At 42.6% G+C, this 25,818-nt stretch overlaps 1 long non-coding RNA gene across 1 annotated transcript in view; it reads left to right on the top strand.

The window, feature by feature from the left end:
* Positions 1-18: 18 nt before the first annotated feature.
* Positions 19-25,818, top strand: part of LOC137206078 (uncharacterized) — a 36,770-nt gene continuing 10,970 nt past the window's right edge. The window contains exon 1 of the long non-coding RNA XR_010934422.1: positions 19-1,943. This is a non-coding gene — a long non-coding RNA (uncharacterized lncRNA). The remainder of the gene's footprint in view (positions 1,944-25,818) is intronic.

The following is a 25,818-nucleotide window of genomic DNA, read 5'->3' as shown; positions in this document are numbered from 1 at the left end:
CGGGCCCGGCGCCCCGGCGACCAATCCGCGCCCGCGCCGCCGCTCCGCGCCGGGGTCGCAGGGCCAAGTTTCCCGACGAGCACGCGCAGAGGGACCTGTGGATCCCGCCGGAGGATTCGCCGGAGTTGGCTGAAGCGCTAGCTTTATTTCCTTTAGAGTACAAGAGACTCGTTAAGACTGCTTGATGTTGTGGTTTAAGTAAAACACTATATTCCTCTTGGGAAGTGTTTGCTTTCTATTTGGTCTGGAGATACATTGATTCCTAGCCCACCTTTTTAGAGCGCTTTGCCAGAAAAAGGAAAATTTGAATGAAGGGCGGTACCTGGCTTCTGATTCAAGCGGTCGCTCATTCCCGAGAAGTGGGTTGGGAAGACAGGACTTAGCAAGAAAAAGGAGATTTCGTCTGAGTAATACAAGGTGCTGAAGAAATGTGGAACAGAAGGCCCTCGGGGAACTGGGGGTCCCAGTGACCCCGTAATAATCGTTATGGAACTCGTCAGTCTCGGTACCTGGAGTGTAAAGACGGAAGAACTGCAAAGACAACTAGAAACCCTTCTCCTGGTCCCCAGGATTTGTCTGTGAAGTGGAGGAGTGTACTGTGAAAGCCTCCGATGCTCTCTGTCCTCGCCCGATCGTCCCAATACCCCCAGAAATGAGTCTAGAGTCCACAGAGACAGGTTTATTGATCCACGGTAATGGGGGAGAGTTCGCATCTTAGGAGCCCTGGGGCATCTCACCAAACACAGAAAAAGATGGAGTTGTTACAGGACTTTCGGGGAAGTGCGGAGTTTAGGTAAAATTTAAATGAAGTTGTGTTTTGATCGGTCCCAACAACGCAGAGCTGTGAGTGGCATCATGTCTGGACTACAAGTGAACCCAAAGTCTCGTTTCCTTGGAACTACAAGGTTAAGATAGATGTGGAACGTTGTCTCCAGAAACCCCTTACCCACAGCTCTGCACCTGGCTTAGAAATCATTCAGGGCTGCCTCTCTGTGCCTGAGACTCTGCGGCAAGAGTGGGATGTTTTCTTCTTACTGATGTACTTTCAATGGGCAATTTCTGATAGTCTGATTTTAGAGAACAATGTTTTCAGTAAGAAAGCAACAGTCACTCAAGGAGGTTGACGTGGCAGGTGGGTCACCAGTTTTCATCCTTCGTAGCAGGGTCTCATAAAGCTTCTGTTCTCAGCCCTCTGCTCTGTTCTCTCCGAACTCCCTTCTTCAACAGTTGTTGGAATCTCTTATCTACAGCCCTGACCTTTTCACCTGTGTGACATTCCCATCTCACCAGCTGCTTCTAGGCCACCTTTTTAGAATGCTGTACCTTAACCTCCAATTTAGCATTCCAGAGATGAAATTAATTATCCTCTGCTCCCTGGAAATACTGAGTGCAACTACTCAGCTCTCCATTTTTGATGACCAGCATCAGCGTTCTTCCATACTCCCAGGCTTAAAAAGTCCCAAGCACCTGTCATTCCAATGTTTCCTTCATCCCCTATACATGCAGAAGAGAAACATGGGAATCTGTGTATCTGAAGTTCCTCAACTTCCATTCCACCAGTCCCGACTGTTCCCCAACTCAGAAGAGCTGAGGAATAATTGTTCTAGAGCAGTGATTTTCAGATTCTGCTCCATGGAGTAGAGGATCCAAAGAAGTGACTCAGGAGGTTTCACGGGTCTGGTGAGGGAATGGAGGTGGATGGAAAGGCTAAGCCGTGAAGCTCTGGGAACCTCTGCTGTTCAAGGTCCTTTTGTTGCCTTTTGACTCTCACCTTTCCCCTCTTCCTGCACGACAGATTCTGGAAGCTCAGGCTTTATGAAAACAAAATCCAGAAAGGGAAGTGTCTGCAAGAGTCTTCTGCTTTCGTGTCTGACATACACACTTCTGTGCGAGGGAGCACAGAGTGCCTGACTGCAGAGAACCAGGAAGGAGAAGAAGGCTATGTGAGAAACAAAATCTTTCTTTTTCTTTTTTCTTTCTTTCTTTCTTTTTTTTTGGCTGCACCGCGTGGCTTGCGGGAACTTACTTCCCTGACCAGGGATTGAACCCAGGCCCTGGCAGTGAAAGCGCCGAATCCTAATCACTGGACCACCAGGGAATTCCCAAAACCAAAGTATTTCTAAAAATTGCCCTATCACACGAGTGAGGACTATCAGGCAAAAGGGTTTAAGAAATATTTTCATAAGAAAATAAAAGAATGATTTTTTTAAAATGGTTCATCTCAGTTTTTCTTCCAAATATAGAAAAGACCACCATTATTCAACATTAGCAGTGAAACAGTAGGTTTCCTTGAGGGTATAGTTTGAGAGTCATCAACGTAACTTTTTTCTTATGAAAATGTGAGTGGTACTTTCACCTATACAGATTTTTTTTTTAATTAACTAATTAATTTTTATCTGCGTTGGGTCGTTGTTGCTGTGCATGGGCTTTCTCTAATTGCAGTGAGCGGGGCAAGCAGGGGCTACTCTTCGTTGCGGTGCACAGGCTCTAGGCCCGCAGGCTTCAGTAGTTGTGGTGCATGGGCTTCAGTAGTTGTGACTCATGGGCTCAGTAGTTGTGGCTCACGGGCTCTAGAGTGCAGGCTCAGTAGTTGTGGCCCACGGGCTTAGTTGCTCTGCGGCATGTGGGATCTTCCCGGACCAGGGCTCGAACCCGTGTTCCCTGCATTGGCAGTTGGATTCTTAACCACTCCGCCACCAGGGAAGCCCCACCTATACAGTTTTAGAACATTAAGTCTCCACTGTTCAAGTTAACCTCCAAAGCATGTCCTCCAGTAAACCATGCCTACTTGGATCACACTGTTGTGTAGCCTCTCTCCTTGACTCTTGGCTGGCCCTTTTATTCAGTTGTAAGCAGTACAAGGTGGCAGAAGTGTGATCCTGTGGGCTATCTGAAACTGGGTGAGAAGAAGCCTGTAGCTTCCACTTAGTTCTCTTGGAACACTCCTTCAGGGGCATCTGAAATGCCACATGAGAAGACCAATTACCCTGAGAACACCATGCTGGAGTCAATAGGACCCAGCTGATCCCAGCCTTCCAGCCATCCCCACCCAAGCACCAGACTTGTGAAGGAAACCACCTTGTACAGTCCAGACCAGCACACCCACCGCTTTAGTACCAGTGAGTAATCCCAGTTGGTACCCTTGGAGCAAAAGAATCACCCAGCTGAGGCCTGCCCAAATTCCTGACCCATGGAATCATGAGCTGTAATAAAATGGTTATTGTTTTAAGGCACTCAATTTTGAACATTTGTTACATAGCAATAGATAACTGGAATAATCACCTACAACTTGGAACTTAACATTTATCTCCTGGAAATAATCCTATAAAATGTTACTTATGTATAATAGGTGTATTTAGGTTGGACTGTATTTTAGAGTAATTATAAATAGTTGGAGGGGGTCTGAGAACATAACCACTGTTTGTAACATTACTATAAGAAAATTTGTTTCATATTTAATGTGAAGTGACTTTTTAAAAAATGGGCATTTTGAATAGGAAATTAGAGTATTTCTCTTTTTCAAATGTGTTCAGGAAATACCTGTTCCTTTCCATTGCCACTACTCATTCCTGGTCCATGGCCCTACTACTTCATGCTGATATTCCTCCAACACCTCCCAGCCTCTTTCACATTTGATCATTCAGGAAATACAGGTTGAGCTCCTATGAGCACCCAACAGGTGCTGGGGATGTAATGATGAAAAAGACTGAACAATTGCCTCCCATATCCACTAGTTGCATACAATTTTCAGATTAAATTTCCTAAAATACTGCTTTTATTACATAATTTCATTTCTCAAGAATCTACAAGTCCCTTTTTTCTCAAACAAGTTCAAGTTCCTCTACTTAAATCCCAAGTCCTTCTTCCATCTGACTTCCCCTTATGTAAGCAGGATTTTCCCACTGTTCCACAACTTACTTTCTTGACTCCTGGCAACTGGCCATTTCACTGACTGCCCCCCCCACCCCCCGCCCTTATAATGTGCTAATTTCAAGGTCATGTTGATCCCACCCTGAATGTCTCTCCCTTGTGTCATCCAAATCCTACCCATCTTTGGTCAAGTCTCCCCATCTGCAAATGGTTTTTCAGCACAGAATTATTTTACAGATCAGACAGAAAACCCCTGTACTGTATTTACTATCATAGTTTAATTCTTTAGGACATTTAAAAATTTTTTTAATTAATTAATTTATTTATTTTTGGCTACGTTGGGTCTTCGTTGCTGCACACGGGCTTCCTCTAGTTGCAGAGAGCGGGGGCTACTCTTTGTTGCGGTGCATGGGCTTCTCATTGCGGTGGCTTCTCTTGTTGCGGAGCACGGGCTCTAGGTGCACGGGCTTCAGTAGTTGTGGCATGTGGGCTTCAGTAGTTGTGGCTCGCAGGCTTAGTTACTCCACAGCAAGTAGGATCTTCCCAGACCAGGCCTCGAACCCGTGTCCCCTGCACTGGCAGGAGGATTCTTAACCACTGTGCTACCAGGGAAGTCCCTAAAATATTTTAATAAAAATAACACATGTGGGCTTCCCTGGTGGCGCAGTGGTTGAGAGTCCGCCTGCTGATGCAGGGGACGCGGGTTCGTGCCCCGGTCCGGGAAGATCCCACATGCCGCGGAGTGGCTAGGCCCGTGAGCCATGGCTGCTGGGCCTGCACGTCTGGAGCCTGTGCTCCATAACGGGAGAGGCCACAACAGTGAGAGGCCCGTGTACCGCAAAACAAACAAACAAACAACATGTTCTAGTTTAAAAGTAAAATTACAACAGTGAAAAACAGAAGTTCTTCCTCCACCCAGTCCAATCCCCATTTCTATTTTTTAAAGCAATCACTTTAACTCTGAGCAATCTCTTCTGGTATTTCCCTTCATATTTGTTTTCTTTTCTTTCTTTCTCTTTTTTTTTTTATTTTAGATTTTGCCAAATGCTTTCATTTATTTTTTTTTCTTTATTGAAGTATAGTTGATTTACAATATCATGTTAGTTTTGGGTTACAGCACAGTGACTCGGCTATATATGTGTGTGTGTGTGTGTGTGTGTGTGTTTGTGTATACTTTTTCAGATTCTTTTCCCTTATAGGTTATTACTAAATATTGAGTATTTTTGTACTCAATAATACCTTGTGCTATACAGTAAATCCTTGTTGGTTATTGGTTATCTATTTTATTTATTTATTTTTAAATTTTTTATTTATTTATTTTTGGCTGCGTTGGGCCTTCACTGCTGCATGCAGGCTTTCTCCAGTTGTGGTGAGCGGGGGCTACTCTTCGTTGCGGTGCACGGGCGTCTCATTGCGGTGGCTTCTCTTGTTGCGGAGCATGGGCCCTAGGCACATGGGCTTCAGTAGTTGTGGCACGCAGGCTCAGTAGTTGTGGCTCACGGGCTCTATAGCGCAGGCTCAGCAGTTGTGGTGCACAGGATCAGCTGCTCTGCAGCACGTGGGATCTTCCCGGACCAGGGATCGAACCCATGTTCCCTGCATTGGCAGGCGGATTCTTAACCACTGCGCCACCAGAGCAGTCCCTTCCCAATGTATTTCTATCACCATTTTAAAATTAGTGTACAGTGTTTACATTCTAAATAATCGTTATTCACAGCTTAGCCATGTAATGTACTATGATTACATTTTCTATCTTGTACAATTTTTTGTTTTTCCTGGAGTTAATAATTGCCTCACTTTCCCCCAGTTGTTTGCTGCTGACACATTCCAAATCTTCATTAGAAGAATAAAGCTACTCTTGATAGTCTGAAGGCATTTGTCCACTGTCTTCTAGCTCCTACTGCAGTGGTGGAGAAATCTGATTTCCCCTGAGTCCTGATCATTTGTGCGTGATCTGCATTTTTCTTCCAGGCAGCTTTTAGTATCATTTTATCTATACTTCTCTTTTCTTTCCTATTTTCCATTTCCTTGGTTTTTGTTCTCCTTTTTGAGAGATTCTCTCAACTTTACTTTCAACTCTTCTGTTGTGTGTGTGTGTGTGTGTGTGTGTATATATATATATATATTTATATAGATATAACTTTCTGAATTTTTATTCTCTGAATGGAGTTTTTAGTGAAATTGGTTCTTGCTTCATAGAACAATATCTTCTCTTATTCTGAGGCTCTATTTTGTTTTTTAATTTTCTGAATTTTTTCTGTGGTTTGTTTTGGTTTCTGTCACTCACGTTAGAGGATTTTCTCAAACGTGTGGTGGCCCTTGGTGTCCTAATACGCTGAGTGAGAAACTTAAACACTTAGAAGCTCTGTACATGTGAGTAGGGTTTGGAGAGTGATGTTCTTCACCATTGTGTGATTGGGCAGGACCTAGCAATTTCATCAGGGAAACTCTAAGCTGTCATTTTACGTAGACATTTCTTTTGGACTGGTTAGTTTCCTGAGAGAGGAATTCTCCAGTTTCTTGGGAGGTGAACATGAGTCTCGTGGCCAGTTTTCTCTGAGGTGAGTAGGTTTGGGTGATGTCGACATTCAGTTTGTATACTTTTATTGTGTCTCCCTATTTTCAGTCAGGCAACTCACCCCTCTCTTCAGCAGAGTCTGGTGTCCCAGACTCCACAGGTTTTCTGGTTCGACTTCTCCACAGTGAGCTTCCTTCCCCGTGTTGTGCTGGGGAAGCTGCAATCTTCTGGCGCTTTGGTCGGGGGAATTGCATTTTAACAGCTCCCTATATAAACTTCCAACTAACTCTTCCTATTCTCAGCTCTACCCTGCACGCCCGCCTCCTGATGTCTGCAAGCTTTCTGGGTTTCTGTGTGGAGAATTGACTGACTTCTGGCTTTCCGCCCTGCAAGCTTAGGTTTTAGCAACCTCGGGGCTTTTTAGGCAGTTACACACTTCCAACGTTTTGCTGAAATCCTGTTTGCTGATGATCTTTTCTCAAGTTTTCTCTACACTTATGGCTTTAGGAGTTTTGTAATTCTGTACTGTTACTTTAGTGGAGCGTCAGGGGAAATCAAAGATAAATGTGAATATTTAGGTTATCATATGTAATTGGCCACCCTTAAATGGTCTCTAGCTGTTTAAGTGGGTTATAACCCCAGGAATATAACATGTTCCTGGAGGGTAGTAACTGTGACTCATTTTCTCAAACAATGTTTAGCTTGGTGCCCAAGATCTCATAAGTGCTAATAAATCCTCTACTGATTGAAACTGGAATTCAGTAAGGGCCTATTAATTACTACGCTCAAGAGGTAGAGGGATACAGATGTGCATAATTTCCACTGAGGAAGGCCTAGTCTAGTGGGGGAATTAGAATAAGTGTACATCACAGGGATAGGTTCTGTAAAAGCAGTGCCACGACAGCACAAAGAATGGGTATTTGGGGTAAACTTCCTGACTTTTTTTTTTTTTTGCGGTACGCGGGCCTCTCACTGTTGTGGCCTCTCCCATTGCGGAGCAACAGGCTCCGTACGCGCAGGCTCAGCAGCCATGGCTCACGGGCACAGCTGCTCTGCGGCATGTGGGATCTTCCCGGACCGGGGCACGAACCCGTGTCCCCTGCATCGGCAGGCGGACTCTCAACCACTGCGCCACCAGGGAAGCCCCTTCCTGACATTTTGAAGTTGATATCAGGGATGACTGTCAAGATCTTTCACAAAATCTGCCAGAACATTGGACTGGATGTACCATGATTTGACCAGGTACATCTTGGTCATGTCTTCAATGCCCAAGGTCTCATTCTTTTTCAGAGAGTCACTCCATATTAACAATTAATTGTATTATAAGGAAAATACACATAATTGAGAAAGTAGAAACTAAAGTGTCTCCTATTCATTCATATATTTACTGTGATTTGACAAGCTTGTTAATTCTATTTTCTAAAAACCAGACTTGTATATATTCTACAATTTTTTATTTTTGCAGACTCCTTTTCAAATGAACATATATACAACCAAGTCTGTACCCCTAGGAGTAGGCAGAACAAATCCACAGGAGAGCCATCAGGAATTTAACTGCAGCCAGTCCATTCAGCTTAATTGAGTAATAATCTGCAATGACATAAAAATGGTTATCTCTAATCCTACCAAAGAATTTTGCCTTATGTCTTAGCTGGGTTTGATGGGGGAAAGTCTCTGAGGCAGAAATTTATTCACAGGAGGTAAATTGGGCAGTGCTCTCGACAGCACTGCCTGCAAGGGAGTGGGGGAAGCAGGTTTAAAGGGGAGTTGGCCTGGGGTGCTGTTGCAGCACAGGCCTCAGTTGATTTTATGGCAAAGCTTTGGAGCAGGGAGTTATTCTAATCGAGACAAAGGGCTGATCATTGGATGTTGGCTGCCCCTGGGGAGGGGGCCTAATCTTAGGTGAGGCAGCTGCCTCTGTGGAGGGCAGTTCCCACAGATGTGCTGAGCCACCGTCACCCTCAGGCAAGAATGGGAAATTCGGGAGTTTGGATGGTACATCACAGCATCCACTACACCAATGTCTCGGGTCACTTAGGAAGTCACTATGTTGTCCGTTTCTGTTAAAGACTTGATTTTTAACATAGTAAGGACAGTCAGTCTGTGCCCTTCCATCAACTGCTCTTTTCTTTATCAAAAACACAACAAAAACAAATGTCTGAATAAGCTGAATTACAAGGCAGACAACTCGAAATCCATTCTCAGTGAATACCTTCGTGGAGTTCAGATACTTCCAGGTTTTCTAACTGGTCAGCAGAATCAACTCCTTCCAAGTATGTTTCTTAATGTTGAAGAACCTTTGGAACCTTGAACCTTGATGTGTCACCACTGCCCACCTGCCTTTCGATTCTGTTCATGACTGTCACTCCACAAGACTAGAAGTCAGGACAAAGCCTATTTGGACAGGTAATGAAAACTTCTCTCTAATTTTGGAGGCCCTGAAGTATGATAATGATCAAGAATAGAGTCTGATATTTTATCGTAGGCATCTTAGTTACAGACAGGACTAAACGAGGAGAATCTTTAAGTCAAGAAGATGACGTATCTCTTACCCTAATCCTGATCGTGCTGTAGCATGTCTATTCCGGTTAAACCTTTTGCAGGAGTGTCCTACCTTTGGGTTTCACCTGTACAAATACGCAAAGTAATCAAGCTAAAGTACAAAGCTGTATAAATACAATCTTTATAAGGGTTATGGTCTTTTTCAAGATCCGGGATGGTAAATATATCCTGTACGGGTGGTAATTAAATCAAGTCGCAGTAAAATAGTATTAGAATAGCTTGTTGGCTGGAGGAACCTCTCAGGTTTCAAACCTTTTATTCAACAACATTTAAATGGATGTGATTGTTTGAAGTTTCTAAAGGTGATTTGTACTCAGCCCATTTGCAGTTGGTAGTTCTCATGCTCATGAGGATAAAGAGCTACTCTACTACAGATGAATGAGGAAACCACTAGAAGGAAAATGTGTCGTTTCATTCAAATCAACAGTAAAAACAAAGATTTTAGGTAGGAGGAATCTCTGGCATTAAGCTTTTTTTTTTTTACTGGCAACTCTTCATCTTCTTTGATTTATTCTAAAGGTTATATAGACTTATGTATTAAAATAAAGGGAAGAGTTATTTTTTTAATAAATTTATTTATTTTTGGCTGCATTGGGTCTTCGTTGCTGCGCGCGGGCTTTCTCTATTACACACGTATCTGTGATGCATACTTTATGTGCATATAATCTGTAATTTGGGGTCCATCATTTATTTCTACATTTTTATTTCCTCCTTGACCCCCTCAAATCCTACTTCCCTGTCCCACTTGTAATAACCTTAGGAAGAACAAACAGCCACAAATTCTGTTCCTGCAAATCTTCAAGGGAGCTCTGTCAGCCACTGAATGAAGTCAGGATAATCTCGCATCACTCATCACTCATCATTGAGTTTGTTTCTTTGCCGTCAGAAGTCAGTGTGACGGTTGCATTAGCTCAGCTGATGAGGAACAGAAAAGAGGGTGGACTCGGGACTCAGCTCCCTGGCTCCAAACCTCGGCAACAGCACGGATCATGGAAATCCTCCGATCCACAGCGTATCTCCCAGGACTGAGGTCTTCATTCAACAAATATTTACTCACCACCTAGTAGACACCAGGCCCTGGAGTTACCACAGAGAAAAAAAAATAGGCCTGGAGCAGTTCAGTGCAAAAGACTAGACCATGGGGATAATTGAGGTGGGGATCCATTTTTTTATGGACAACTGCTTTTCACAGCACCATTTATTAAATAGTTAATCATTCCCCACTACTTTATATTGCTAGTCATACGCTGAGTTCCCATATACTCCTGGGTACGTTTCTGGGCTCTCTATGATTAAGGATTCTATTGATCTATTTGTGTATTCCTTTGCCTTTAATTTTTAAATTTACAGCAAGTTTTTTTTATATAAATTTATTTATTTTATTTTATTATTTATTTTGGGCCGCCTTGGGTATTCGTTTCTGTGCGCAAGCTTTCTCTAGTTGCGGCGAGCGGGGGCTACTCTTCGTTGCGGTGCACAGGCTTCTCATTTTGGTGGCTTATCTTGTTGTGGATCCCAGGCTCTAGGTGCACAGGCTTCAGTAGTTGTGGCACATGGGCTCAGTAGTTGTGGCTTGCGGGCTCTAGAGCGCAGGCTCAGTAGTTGTGGCGCACGGGCTTAGTTGCTCCGTGGCATGTGGGATCTTCCTGGTCCAGGGCTCAACCCCATGTCCCCTGCATTGGCAGGCAGATTCTTAACCACTGCACCACCAGAGAAGCCCTACAGCAAGTTTTAAAATATAAAAATAAAAATTTAAACTTACAGCAAAGTCAACAGAATTGTATAGTGAACACCTGCATAGCTACGATCAAGATGCTACATTTACAAACACTTTGCTGTACTTTATTATGTACCCATCCAGCTGTCCATTACTCCATCCATCCATCCATTGATCCTTCTTCTTGTTGGTGTACTTCCAAATAAATTGCAGATATCAGTACACTTTTCCCTAAATACAATACCACACTTTAAAAATTATAATTTTATAGTAAGGTTATAGTTTCACTGCTACCACAACTGAAATTTTCAATTACGTCTCAGAATTTTTGATATTTAAAGTAATTTCCTGTTAAGACTATGAAAAATGAAATAGTTGGGACCTTGACGACTTGCTGGGTCAGGGTAAATGGAGCTTATGCTCCTAGCTCTCTTGATTCTAGACCAACTGGAAGGAGGTGAGCTCAGATAACTTTACCCTGATTATCTGGGTCCCTGGGATCTTTAAAACTGCGAGATACTTGTAATTTCAAAGATTCAGAGGAGAGATTCGCCAGAGGAGGAGGCTTGAACTTAACTCTGAGGGCAGACTGTTCCCTTGTTCCCCTGTTCTTGGACAAACATGTTAATGGACTTTTTGGTAAAGAAAGATCCTATTTTGTAATAAAAAGATCCAAGAAAATGAGGAGCTGTACTGTTCTGAGTAATATTGATATTTCCAACATTTGTCTTCAATGTGGGCATTACATCCCTGCAAATCTGAGTCCTTCCATTCTTTTCTATAAAGAAATATGATTTCTTTAGAATAATATTTATTTATTTATTTATTTATTTTTGGCTGCGTTGGGTCTTTGTTGCTGTGCGTGGGCTTTCTCTAGTTGCAGCGAGCAGGGGCTACTCTTCCTTGCAGTGTGCGGGCTTCTCATTGCGGTGGCTTCTCTTGTATTGGAGCACGGGCGCTAGGCGTGTGGGCTCAGTAGTTGCGGCACATGGGCTTAGTTGCTCCGCGGCATGTGAGATCTTCCCAGACCAGGGCTCGAACCCGTGTCCCCTGCATTGGCAGGTGGATTCTTAACCACGGTGCCAACAGGGAAGTCCCTCTTTAGGATAATTTAATGTTGACCAAAAGAACCATGCTGGTAAAATAACCACCAAAATGAGTTTACTCAGGAATAGCAGAGAATTGTAATTTGGGATAAGAAAAGTAATGGCAAACCATAGACACGGCGGGAGAACACAGGAGAGGGGCTTGGTCATATAGGCAGAAGTGGAAATTGGGGAGGCCTGGGGTGGTTTTTCATTTGCTGCACGTGGTGGGCAGCTGCACTGAAGGTGGGGTCCATAAGCTGCGATGAGTGAGTGCGCCCCCTTCAGGGCTTTCCCGGCCGCATTTAAAAGGAGGTCGCCTTTATCCATTTTCAGTTTCTTTCTTAAATGTGCTTTTGCTCTTTTCTGTCCTTGACAATTACTGAGTATTCATGCAGATGTATATGTGTGTCTGTGTGTCCTTGTTTAAACTAAGATCAAAGTACCCGGCACATAATAAGTCCTCAATAAAAGTTAATTATTATTAATAATAAGAATCCTGGACTTTCACTGATGATACAGGATGGAAGCTCAGACTATTCCCATTTCAGCATAAAGGAAGTGAACTCTTACCAGGTTGAGGCATTGGGCATATCTGAGGCACAGACTATTACAGAATATTATTGCCTTATTGTCTAGTTATCATGGTTAATTTTTCAGAGAAATGAATGCTACCTATTGGGAAACTATTGGCTAGGGATTTGTGCTTGAGAGTTAGGCAGATAAACAAAGCAGAGCTTTCAGACATGGAGGGAGACAGAAAAAATTATGGGAAAAGTATGGAAGGACACAGATTTCCCAAGCTCCCACCCTCTCCTCTCCTTCCCCTTCAAAACCTCTCCTCAGTAGAGGGTTTTATTTATTTATTTATTTAACATATATATATATATATATATATATATATATGTTATAATATATATATGTTATGTTATTTTATATATATATATATATATATATATATATTTGGCTGCACTGGGTCTTAGTTGCAGCATGCGGGATCTAGTTCCCCAACCAGGGATCGAACCTGGGCCCCCTGCATTGGGAGCACGGATTCTTAACCACTGGACCACCAGGGAAGTCCCCAGTAGAGAATTTTAAGCTTAGTCACAATAAGGTACAAACTAATAACAGTTTGAAGTATTAGCCTCCCCAAGGGGTGTTTTCACTTTAACTGGGATTCAGTTTTAATTCAGACTCTACGGGGCTGCCTGTAACATGTAAAACAAGTGAGCAAAACAGCCTAGTCCAAGACCACAGGGTCTGGTGGAAGCTGTGTAAAAATTCAAGCTCAAGTTTTTAAAAATCACCATGCTAAACAAGACTTGTTGCTGGACCAGATTCGGTTTGTCGCCTACTGGTTTATAACTCGTGGGTTAAAGAAAATCTAAATGTGGAGTAGGGGAGAGATAAATTGGGACACTGGGACTGACATATATACACTACTCTAAATAAAATAGGCAACTAATAAGAACCGAGCACAGGGAACCCTACTCAATGCTCTGTAATGACCTGTATGGGAAAAGAATCTAAAAAGAAGTAGATACATGTATATCTATACCTGATTCACTTTGCTGTACAGCAGAAACTAACACAACATTGTAAATCAATTATACTCCCATAAAAATTAATTTAAAAAACAACAACAAAGAAAATCTAAACGTGAAATTACAATTATCATCCAGTGGGTGGTTGAAAACAGTATGTATGTGGGTCTTTTTTTAGGCGGGGTAGAGAGGGAAGGGTAGGAAGAATAGAGGGTTTAGTAGTGTCTCCAGGCCCTTATGTGGTTCCTGGGAGGTTCCCTGCTCTTAATCAATGGAGAGAGTTCAGGCTTACAGGGCTGTGTAGCCCTGGTTTCAAACTCCTATTGGATGAAGCTAATTACTTGCTGCAGGACCTTAAATAAGTCACTGCAACCCTCTAGTTTACTCCTCTGTCTAATGAGAATGATTCATACCCTTTGGGCTATTGAGAGGGTTCAATGAAATCACACACAAAATGCCGACCTCGTTATGTAGCACCAAGCACACTCTGTCAACCGCTGGTTATTGATTTCTAAATGTGCCAGGAACCACGTTAAATAAGAGACACTCTCCCCTCTAGTGAGCAGGGCAGGCTTTAAAACAAACACTTGCACAAATAGGCATCTAGTAAACGTTGGAGCCATTCCACATTCATATAAGAAGCCATCCCCTCCATCATGTGTGTGCAGATACATGTGAACGGGAATGAGTCCCATTTCCCATGAGATGTTTCATTCTTACAGAGGCATCTATAAAAATATAACTTCTGTGGTGACTGTAAGTCTGCTCCAATTTGAGAAATGCCTTCATGGTTTTCCAACTCAAACAAATACTCTAGTCAAGTTCAACCAACCAAGAAATAATTGTACTTCAGGTAAGAATAATGCCCAGGGCTGGACACCATGGGAGATAGAGGAAAGCATGAAATCCATGGCTTTCAGGTATCAGGCGCTTTTAAAAATAAGCCATTATGAGGGCTTCCCTGGTGGCGCAGTGGTTGGGAGTCCGCCTGCCGATGCAGGGGACACGGGTTCGTGCCCCGGTCCGGGAAGATCCCACATGCCGCGGAGCGGCTGGGCCCGTGAGCCATGGCCGCTGAGCCTGCGCGTCCGGAGCCTGTGCTCCACAACGGGAGAGGCCACAACAGTGAGAGGCCCGCGTACCACAAAAAAAAAAAAAAAAAAAAAAAAAAGCCATTATGAATGTCTGACTGGGGCATGTTCTGGGTTTCTTTTCCCTTCCTGTGGATGTGAGGTGTATAGTCTAGGTCAGGAGATTGATGAACAATTTGCTATTCATCTCTGAGACTTATGGTCTGTAAACTTTAACATGGAAGACTGCCTGATAGCTAATCCTGTCATATTTTATGTAACTAACTCGTTCTATAATATAAACAAGCATTATCACCAAGAAAGATCCTAATACCTGAAAATCAGTGGAATGAATTCTAACAGGAAAAGAAGGGTCCTGATATCTGACAGCAGTCCCGTCTGGGACATCTCTCCAGGCTCCTAGGACTTTCCTAACTTCTCAGAGTCAATTCTTCTCTGTGAAGCAGGGATAATATCCTCTTCTTCTCAGGGGCTGAGTGGGGGTTAAAAGAGACAATGGGTGTTCACACTGAGTGAATGAGAGCTATTTCAATCACCATCCCCCTTCTCTGGTGCAGTTGGAAGTCACCCATTTCAACCCCCAGCTCTTTGTTCCGATTCTGGCCTGTGCTTGCCTGGGTTCCTGTGATAGCCTCCTTGCTGATCTCACACCAAGCCATTCCCCATCCTGCTGCTGAAATAATGTTCCATAGACTCTTACACAGCAACTTAAGAAACTTTCAACATCTTTTATGAAGGTATTACTTACATGCGGTCAAATTCATGTATTTTAAGGTATTTGACGAATTTTGGTAATTGTGTAACCACCATCACAATAGTCCCCCAAAACGCACCAACTGCCCCTCTGTAGTTGGGTGCCTCTCCCTACCTGCTCCTCTAGGCAAACATTGGTGGACTTTCTGTCACTATAGTTTCTTAGAATTTTATATAAATGCTTCCCATTACCTTTAATTTTATTTATTTATTTATTTTTGGCTGCGTCGGGTCTTTGTTGCTGCGTGCGGGCTTTCTCTAGTTGTGGTGAGCGGGGGCTACTCTTCGTTGCTGTTTGCGGGCCCCTCACTGCAGTGGCTTTTCTTGTTGTGGAGCACGGGCTCCAGGCACATGGCCTCCAGTAGTTGCAGCACACAGGCTCAGTAGTTGCAGCACGCAGGCTCAGTAGTTGCAGCACGCAGGACCTAGAGCACGCGGGCTTCAGTAGTTGTGGCTTGGAGGCTCAGTAGTTGTGGCTCATGGGCTCTAGAGCACAGGCTCAGTAGTTGTGGCACACGGGCTCAGATGCTCCGCGGCACGTGGGATCTTCCCGGACCAGGGATTGAACCCGCGTTGGCAGGCGGATTCTCAAGCACTGTGCCACCAGGGAAGCCCCAGCTTCCCATTACCTTTAAAAAATAAACTTTAAAATTTTAGATTTGCAAAAGAATTGCAAAGCTAGTACAAAGAGTTTTCATACACCCCAGACCCATTTTCCCCATCACTAACAACTTACATTAATTTGGCATATCTGTTATAATTAACAAACCAATATCAATACATTATTATTAACTAAAATTCATGCTTTGTTCAGGTTTCCTTAGTTTTTACCTAATACCCTTTTATTGTTCCAGGATCCCATTCAGAACACCACATGACAGTTGTTCGTCATATTTCCTTGGGCTCCTATTGACTGTGACGAGTTCTTAGACTTTCCTTGTTTTTGGTGATCGTGACACTTCTCCTCATTCCTTTTTAATTTTAGATACATATTCTTTTTTTTTTTTTTTTTCCTGTACTTGGACCTCTCACTGTTGTGGCCTCTCCCATTGTGGAGCACGGGCTCCGGACGTGCAGGCTCAGCGGCCATGGTTCACGGGCCTAGCTGCTCCACGGCATGTGGGATCTTCCCGGACCGGGGCACGAACCTGTGTCCCCTGCATCGGCAGGCGGACTCTCAACCACTGCGCCACCAGGGAAGCCCTACATATTCATTTTTAATTGTGGTCTTGGAGGCCCTCTGATAGCCTATCCTACCTGTATTAGATTACTAGGGCTGCTATAACAAGGTATCACAGGCTGGGTGACTTGGACATTTATTTCTCACAGTTCTGGAGGCCCAAAGTCCAAGATCAAAGTGTCAGTAGGTTGGTTTCTTTTGGGGCCCCTCTCCTTGGCTTGCAGACAGCCACCTTCTCAACGTGTCTTCACAAGGCTTTTCCTCTGTGCCTGGGGTCCCTCTGTGTGTCCAAATTTCCTCTTCTTATAAGGACACCAGTCAGATTGGATTTGAGCCCACTTTTCTGGCCTCATTTCAACTGAATAACTTCTTTAAAGACCCCATCTCCAAATACAGTCACACTGTGAGGTCCTGGGGGTTAGGGCTTCACCTGTGGATTTGAGAGGGACACAACTCTGCCTGCAACATTACCTGGTGGTCTGACCTTTCACTCTCCTCTAGCCCCAGCCCCACATTCCTCGTTCCTTTCTCCAGCATCCATCTCCAAGCTGCCCCAAGTTTAGCAGTGTTTCCACCAGTAAAGCTGACCTAGAGGAGAAACAGGTCACTTCTGCCATGCGGCCACCACCAGTCAGGGTGCAGTGTCCCTTAGAACTGCCTAAGAAATGGCTTTATTTATCTGGCGGAAGGAGGTACTTCTGAATACAGAATCGCCATTCTTCTTGTTTGCCAAGCCATAAAATGCAACTACCTAGTCCTTGGAAAGTGTACTACAATTACCTTTTGTATAATTTATGTTGCTGTTTCTTTGCGAGTATCCTGAACTCGTGGTCTTTCCTGGAATCGACTTGGCCTAACTACATTAAGGATAAAGTGTATTGTTCCAGAGACTCTTTTCACAGTGGGAGACTCTTTAAAGCAAATTGCTTTGCCCTTGAGCTCTGTTTCTGGCCTCCTTAAAGGCATCCTTGTTTTTTGGCAAAACATGATGTTCCAAAACCGTCCTGATTTCTCTTGTCCCAACACACAGAATCTGGTACCCTCCAGGATTCCTTTCTCCTATTAGTAGAGAGTAATATTAGGACCCAACAGTTGTGATTAAGTAAATAAATAAGCTGCCATTGCTGTGGGACCAGATTTAATTGTGACAGAGCTAGAAAATATATGTCTTTTTTAAACCAGAGTCCATGATGATTTTTCCATCTTTACATCTGTTACTATACTTTCCTTTTCTTCTCAGAAGGGAGTTTCATCTTTGTATAGTGAAGAAAAGCCATTCCTTAGCGACAAGAAGGAAAATCTCATTCTAACTGCTGAAAATTCAATTTGCCAAAACCACTCCTGGGGAACGTTAGCTCCTCCCAAATCATCCATTTTGACTTCTTACCCTATTTAATTAAACCAGTGCCATAACTCGAGCATGCTGAACTCTCTGGGGCCGAAGATCATCTCCAAAATCAGCCCATGGGCGCTGTCAGTGTCACCATAACCAAGCTTAAATGATTTTCCCTCTGTTTTCTAGGGACCTTGGGGGCACAAGCAATGAAAATTTTAGCTTTGTGCAAACGTTTTGCAGACGGTTCTCAATTCTCATTTAAGGGCTTTGTGTCATCTTAATTTGGGGTTTCTTAGTTATCCAAAGGCTGAACGCTCTGAATCAGTCACATGTCTCTTTCATTACATTAAAAATTGAACACTTTCATTTTTAGAGCAGGAAATTTACTTCCATTGGCATTTCTTGGGAAGTCTCCCAGCCTTCAGGACAAGTGACTTACTTCAGCTCTGTTTCTGGCCTCCTTACAGGTATTCTTGTTTTTTGGCAAAACATGATGTCCCCAAACCATCCTGATTTTTCTTGCCCCAAGACGTGGAATCAGGTACTAACTGAGATCACAGCCACATTCTCAACTGTGAGCTTCCATTGCTGTGAGTTGCCTAGCCTAGACAGGGGGAACTCTTCAGCCTGTCAATACACACTTATTGAGCCTTTAGGACACTCCTGGCCCAAACATATTTAGGAAATAGAGGTTGGGAGATGAAAACCATTTTTTTCTTTCCTCTAAGACACCTCCAAAAGCTAGCCTAGTCTTTCAGGCCAAGGACGCAGTACAATACTTCTAAGAGGACCAGTTCAACTGTTCAGTGTTCCGTGGGAACGGGGTCAGTCCTCATGATGACTCATGGTTTGAATCTGACCTTGGATATATCAGCAGTGGCCCTGATTGTGTGTTTGTTATACAGTGGGAGGAAAAAGAAAGGGGAGATGCGGCATAAGGAGGGAAATCAGGAAGTGAAAGGACCACAGACATCCAGACAGGCCCTTCCTGGAGGGATTTGAACGCCAGATCTGGTCCCTGGAGGACCCCTTCGACCACACTGAAACAGACTCAGAACCCCAAGGCTGGAGCTCTTTTCCCATCCAGGGAAAGCTGATCGGAGGCTCATCTCATTCCATTCTATCTCACATGAGTCCAGGCAGCTGCTCACACTGGCACCGCCTCTTTCCTGGGATCAATACTGCACCTGCCGAGAGTGTGTTTCCTTGTACTCGGAGTGTTTAGGGAGCTAGCAGGAGAACTAGTATTTCTGACGTCAAAGAAATTGTGTTTGTTTCAGAAACAAGTTTCAGCATTTAATCCTTTGGTATCTCCAGATGATGATATTCTCTTCCTTGCATTTATTCCTTCACTAATTCATTGACTTAGCAAATATTTATCAAGATCTTTATGTGCACAGAGCAGTAATTAAGAAGCTACAGGTTTAACAAGAGCAAAATGTATTCTGTACATAGGTAACAGCAGGAATTATAGAGTGTGACAAACCCACAATTTAGGGACAAGTTTTGACAGTGACATTCTCTGAATTTGAAGTGAATTCGAACAAAACGTAAAGTGCATAAGATTAGCCATCAACAGAAGTTACTCCACCTGGATGATACGGATGTATCAGTCTCTCCTGAAATAAAGTCACTTTATTTGTGACTTGGGGAAAGAGAACACGAGGCTGTGTTGTAATGCCGTAATGACAGAAGCATTATTGTCTGGGGAAAAAAGTTGGAAAAGAAAAGTATTTACCTGCCTGACTCCAGTGCTGTCCAGGGAAGAGGAAATCATACATGAATATTCGTTATCTATATAGAGATACCTCCAGAGACAAGGCTAATAACGCTTGCAGAGTGCTTTAGTCTACGAAGTGGCTTCCCGTACATTATCTCTTTCAACATTCACAACTGCCCCATAAACTCAGTGCCATTATCAGGTCTGTTTTATTGAGGTGGAAATGGAGGCTGGGAGGCTATGTGACTTTCCAAGGTCACACTGCTTGGGGGGAGCAAACTACGAGTGATCTGACTTCACAACAACACTCCTCTCCACCACCCCCTAGCTGTCTAGCATACGCCAGAAAATCCCACCACCCTAAGTTAGTGCGACACGCACAGCTTCTCGGCTACACCCAACTTCCTATCTGACTCTAGGCTCACCAAGTCACCTTTTGATCAGTAACGTGGTCTCTTGGGAGAGGCCAACCTCCAGAACATTATCATTGCACTCAGGACATGCTTCATGGGTATATAACCAGTATAGTTCCCCAGGGCTCTGTGCTTGGAAAGGCCTCTTGGTCTAATGCTTTGCTGTCACTGTCTTGAAATTTTTAAGGACTTTTGAACAAGGGGCCCAGTATTTCCATGTTTTCAGCAGATCCCACAGATTAGGTTGCTGGACCTGAGTGCACAAATGATGGCTTCCATCTGGGCACGGGTCCCTGGGTCATCAACCAATGCCTTGGGAATTTAAGGGGATGTGGGACTTAGGAATGAGGACAGGAGAGGAAGCAGAGGACAGTCTTGCCGGGGGAGAAACTTTGGGAAGGCCGAGTGATAGAGCTGACAAGCCATGTTCTCAGCAGTAATACCATGTTGCGGGCTTGCTCCCTTTGGTTCATTCCAAAATATCACTGACAGAAGAGTCCTCACAGCAGGTCTGTATGCTTACTCCTTACATGTCTCCAAAGGAACCATGATTGACCTTTGACCAACACCTAGGAATGCGACCCCTGGAATCTTCTTTATGTTAGCCATTGATAATGTTCTTATATATGCTTAGAGATAATGGATCATGCTATACTGGCTGGTCAGGTTGCTTTGCACAGATCTCAAGAGTGATGATGTGCACCTGTGTTGATGAGTCTTGATTTTGGTTGTCACGGCTGGTTGTGTAGCAGAATATACTTATGTGACCTGCCCCCTATAAAGGGACAGGGACATTCCACATAATCCCAAACAGCTCTGCCAGAGAGAAAGTGGTCCTGTGTGATCTTCAGGGAGAGACATCAGAAGCCTGTACTGAACCTCTCTGGACACACGGATGCACATCTGTTCCCTGCTGCTTTTGCTGTAATACATTTTAGCCATGAGTGTAACCTGCCACTGAGTCTTAAGAATTCTTCTGGTGAGTCACCAAACAAAACAGTCTTCTACTAACTTCAAAAACAGTTTGGGCACCATGAAAAAATGCTTGACATCACTAATTATTAGAGACATGCAAATCAAAACCACAGTGAAGTACCACCTCATGCCAGTCAGAATAGCCATCATTAAAAAGTCTACAAATAATAAATGCTGGAGAGGGTGTGGAGAAAAAGGAACCCTCCTACACTGTTGGTGGGAATGTAAATTGGTGCAGCCATGGAGAACAGTATGGAGGTTCCTCAAAAAACTAAAAATAGAGTTGCCATAAGATCCAGCAATCCCACTCCTGGGCATATATCCAGACAACACTATAATTTGAAAAGATACATGTGCCCCTATGTTCATAGCAGCACTATTTACAATAGCAAAGACATGGAAACAACCTAAATGTCCATGGACAGATGAATGGATAAAGAAGATGTGGTATGTATATTTAATGGAATATTACTCAGCCATTAAAAAGAATGAAATAATGCCATTTTCAGCAACATGGATGCAACTAGAGATTATCACACTAAGTGAAGTAAGTCAGAAAGAGAAAGACAAATGCCATATGATATCACTTATATGTGGAATCTAAAATACGACACAAATGAACATATCTACGAAACAAAAAGAGACACTGACATAGAGAACAGACTTGTAGCTGCCAACGGGGAGGGAGGGTAGGGGAGAGGGGTGGGAGTTTGGGATTAGCAGATGCAAACTATTATATATAGGATGGATAAACAACAAGGTCCTACTGTCTAGCACAGAGAACTATATTCAATACCCTGTGATAAACCATGATGGAAAAGAATATGAAAAATAATATATATATATGTATAACTGAGTCACTTTGCTGTACAGCAGAAATTAAATACAACATTGTAAATCAACTATACGTCACTGAAGTTTTAGGAAACAGTTTGTGGGCTGTTTTCTGCTTTTTTAGTGATCAGAGACATGTGTTTTTATGGAATATAGTGACTTAATCATACTAAAAACAGATAATGGCAATATTTATAAATTATAAACTGTAATCCCAATATATCTTTTCCCTTAAACCCCTTTCTAAAATTTGAAAATTGTTTGTTTTACTGAAGATTTTTAGAGTCTGGTTAGATTTGAAATGATTTTAAAAGACTTAAAAAAACAAACCTATATGATTCAGATGCCATTTGACCACTTGGAGAGTATCTTTCATTTTGCAGACATGTGCACTTGCTAAAATAGACTTGGAACAGCTCACAGAGCACATACCTTTGTGTCCTCTTGGGTTGATTACTGCCATTCTTTCTTCTCCAACATTCCAGAGGTACTGACTCATAGATTACAAGTGTTTCAAAATTGTATCACATGCATCCCTGCCAACCATAGCTTAATTTGTCTATCTTTGCAAAAACTTGGCCTCTAATGAGGTCTTAGGTTTATTTTATAATCCCTTTAGTTAAAAATAATGAGTTAAATTTCCTTTATACAATATTTGTCTCTATACTTAGCTCTTATATCAATAGTATCAGTTAAGACTACAATTAAAAAACCTAAGGGTATATTTAGAAAAAGTCTAATGTCTAAGTCTTCAAAGTTAATTTCTTTCACTCAATCTCTCCTGGCCATCAGGGATGCTCTTATTGATATTATGTATATGGCTATTTTACAATTTTAACACCTTTAATTAAAACTTCTTACCGAGGGACTTCCCTGGTGGCGCAGTGGATTAGAATCCGCCTGCCAATGCAGGGGACACGGGTTCAATCACTGGTCTGGGAAGATCCCACATGCCACGGAGCAACAAAGCCCGTGCGCCACAACTACTGAAGCCTGCCCGTGCTCCACAACAAGAGAAGCCACCACAATGAGAAGCCCACGTACCACGACGAAGAGTAGCCCCTGCTCACCGCAACTAGAGAAAACCCGCACACAGCAACAAAGACCCAACGCAGCCTAAACAAATAAATAAAATAAATAAATTTATTTAAAAAACCAAACTTCTTACTGAGTGTTGAAATAGAGCTTTATATATATATCCCTTGCTTTGCAGAATAGGTGTATTGTAATCAGTTGACGATTAAAGGCAAGTTTCTGTAAACTAAATAGAATCTTCATACTTTCATCATCACAGCTGAGGTCTGTGTAGAATGCTCACTATTTTACTTGATCTCTCAACTATCCTAGCAGTCAGGCATTATGTGAAGTGAAGGAAATTGCCACTGTCCAGTGGTCATTCACTGGAGAAGCTGAAGTTCATTTTGCTATCTCGTAATTCAGAAATCTTCAAAGGCTCTCCATTTCCAAGCAAGTCAAGTTGGAACTCCTCTGCTATGATTTTTTTTAATAAATGTATTTATGTGTTTATTTTTGGCTGCGCTGGGTCTTTGTTGCCGCGCATGGGCTCTATCTAGTTGTGGTGAGCAGGGGCTACTCTTTGTTGCGGTGTGTGGGCTTCTCTTGTTGCGGAACATGGGCTCTAGGCACGCGGGCTTCAGTAGTTGTGGCATGCGGGCTCAGTAGTTGTGGCGCACAGGCTTAGTTGCTCCGTGGCATGTGGGATCTTCCCCGAGCAGGGCTCGAACCCGTGTCCCCTGCATTGGCAGGCAGATTCTTAACCACGCTATGACTTTTAATATCTTCTGTAATCTGGCCCCATCCAACCTCCTTGACCTCATTGCTAACCATTTCCCGACATGGGCATTTAGCTCCTCGCTGTGCTTAGAATAATGCCGAGTACATAGTAAGTGTTCAGTAAATGCACACTTCTTGATGGATTTTATAGGTAAAAACAAGATATTCCCATAGGCTATCAATGAGATACAACTTTGAGGCTATTTTAAAATATATTTCTAAGACAATTGGGACAAGTTGAACTTTGACTAAATGTTTGATATTAAGAGATTACTGTTACTATTTTTTCTTTCTTTTTTAAAAAAATTGAGGTATAGTTGATGTACAGTATTATATAACTTTTTCAGGTGTACACCATAGTGATTCACAATATTTAAAGGTTATATTCCATTTATAGTTATTATAAGATATTGGCTATATTTCCATGTAGCTTATTTATTTTCTACATAGTAGTTGGTACCTCTATTGTTACTATTTTTAGGTGTGATAATGGTATTATGTTTATATTTAAAAAATCGTTGTATTTTGGACTGAACTGTGTTCCCCCCAAATCCTGTCTTGAAGCCTTAACTTCCATGAGAAGATAGGGCATTTAAGGAGGTAATTACAATCAAATGAAGTCATAAGGATGGGGTCCTAGTTCAGTAGGACTGGTGTCCTTATAAGAAGAGGAAGAGACACCAGAAATGCACAGAGGAAAGGCCATGTGAAGACACAGTGAGAAGGAGGTCGTCTGCCAGCCAGGGAGAGCGGTCCCACCAGAAACCAACCTGTCGGCATCTTGATCTTAGACTTCCAGCCTCCAGGACGGTAAGAAAATGAGTTTCTGTTTAAGCCACCCAGTCTGTGATATTCTGTTGCGGCAGCCTGAGCAGACTAATATACCTGTTTTTAAGATATCTACCTATTTATCTATCTACCTATCTATCTATCTACCTACCTACCTACCTATCATCTGTCTAAATGATGTGATGTCTGGGATTTGCTTTAAAATGCTTGTTGGAGTAGATGGTGATAGATGAGACATCATTTATAACTCTTAAATCTGAGGGATGGATATTTGGGAGTTAATTATACTGTTCTTTCTACTTCTGTTTATCTTTAGAGATTTTATTTTAAAAGTTTTTAAGTTTTGGCAAAAATGAAAAGCTAGGGCTTCCCTGGTGGCACAGTGGTTGAGAGTCCACCTGCCGATGCAGGGGACACAGGTTCGTGCCCCGGTCCAGGAAGATCCCACATGCTGCGGAGCAGCTGGGTCTGTGAGCCATGGCCGCTGAGCCTGCACGTCCGGAGCCTGGGCTCCGCAGCGGGAGAGGCCACAGCAGTGAGAGGCCCGCATACCGCAAAAAAAAAACAAACTAAAAATAGAACTACCATATGATTCAGCAATCCCACTCCTGGGCGTATACCCAGACAAAACTATAATTTGAAACGATACATGCACCCCTATGTTCATAGCAGCACTATTCACAATAGCCAAGACATGGAAACAACTTAAATGTCCATCAGTAGATGACAGATAAAGAAGATGTGGTACATATATACAATGGAATACTACTCAGCCATAAAAAAGGAATGAAATAATGCCATTTGCAGCAACATGGATACAACTAGAGATTATCATACTAACTGAAGTAAATCAGAAAGAGAAAGACAAATACCATATGATACCACTTATATGTGGAACCTAAAATACGACACAAATGAATATATCTGTGAAACAGAAACAGACTCAGAGACACAGAGAACAGACTGTGGCTGCCAAGGGGGAAGGAGGGTGGGGGAGGGATGGATTGGGAGTTCGGGATGAGCAGATGCAAACTATTATATATAGAGAATGGATAAACAACAAGGTCCTACTGTATAGCACAGGGAACTATATTCAATATCCTGTGATAAACCATAATGGAAAAGAATATATTAAAAAAGACTGTATGTATATGTATAACTGAATCACTTTGCTGTACAGCAGAAGTTAACATGACATTGTAAAGCAATTATACTTCAATAAAATTTTTTTAAATGAGAACAAACAAATAACACTTACTCTGTTTATAAATATGAAGGATATACCTACCACATCCTCCTACATAAAGAGTGGGTTTACAGGTGATTTTGATTTTTCTTGCCTGTACTTTCTGATTTTTTTCTTTGATGAACATGTATTTCTCATGAAATAAAAAGTCAGTATAAAAGAAATTTGAAGTAAGCAGGCCTTAAAAGGAAGACAAGAGGATTCCAGATAACCAACGAGGTCCTACTGTAGCACAGGGAAATCTACTCAATCTTCTGTAATGACAGACATGAAAAGAATTCGAAAAAGAATAGATACATGTCTAAGTATAATTGAATCACTTCGGTGTACAACTGAAACTAACACAACATTGTCAATTAACTATACTCCAACCGAAAATAAACATTAAAGG

This window comes from Pseudorca crassidens, chromosome 1 (assembly GCF_039906515.1).
Source record: "Pseudorca crassidens isolate mPseCra1 chromosome 1, mPseCra1.hap1, whole genome shotgun sequence".
NCBI classification, from domain to species: Eukaryota; Metazoa; Chordata; class Mammalia; order Artiodactyla; family Delphinidae; genus Pseudorca; species Pseudorca crassidens.
Note: the sequence above shows the minus strand (reverse complement) of the source record. Positions and strands in the feature narration are given on the sequence as shown.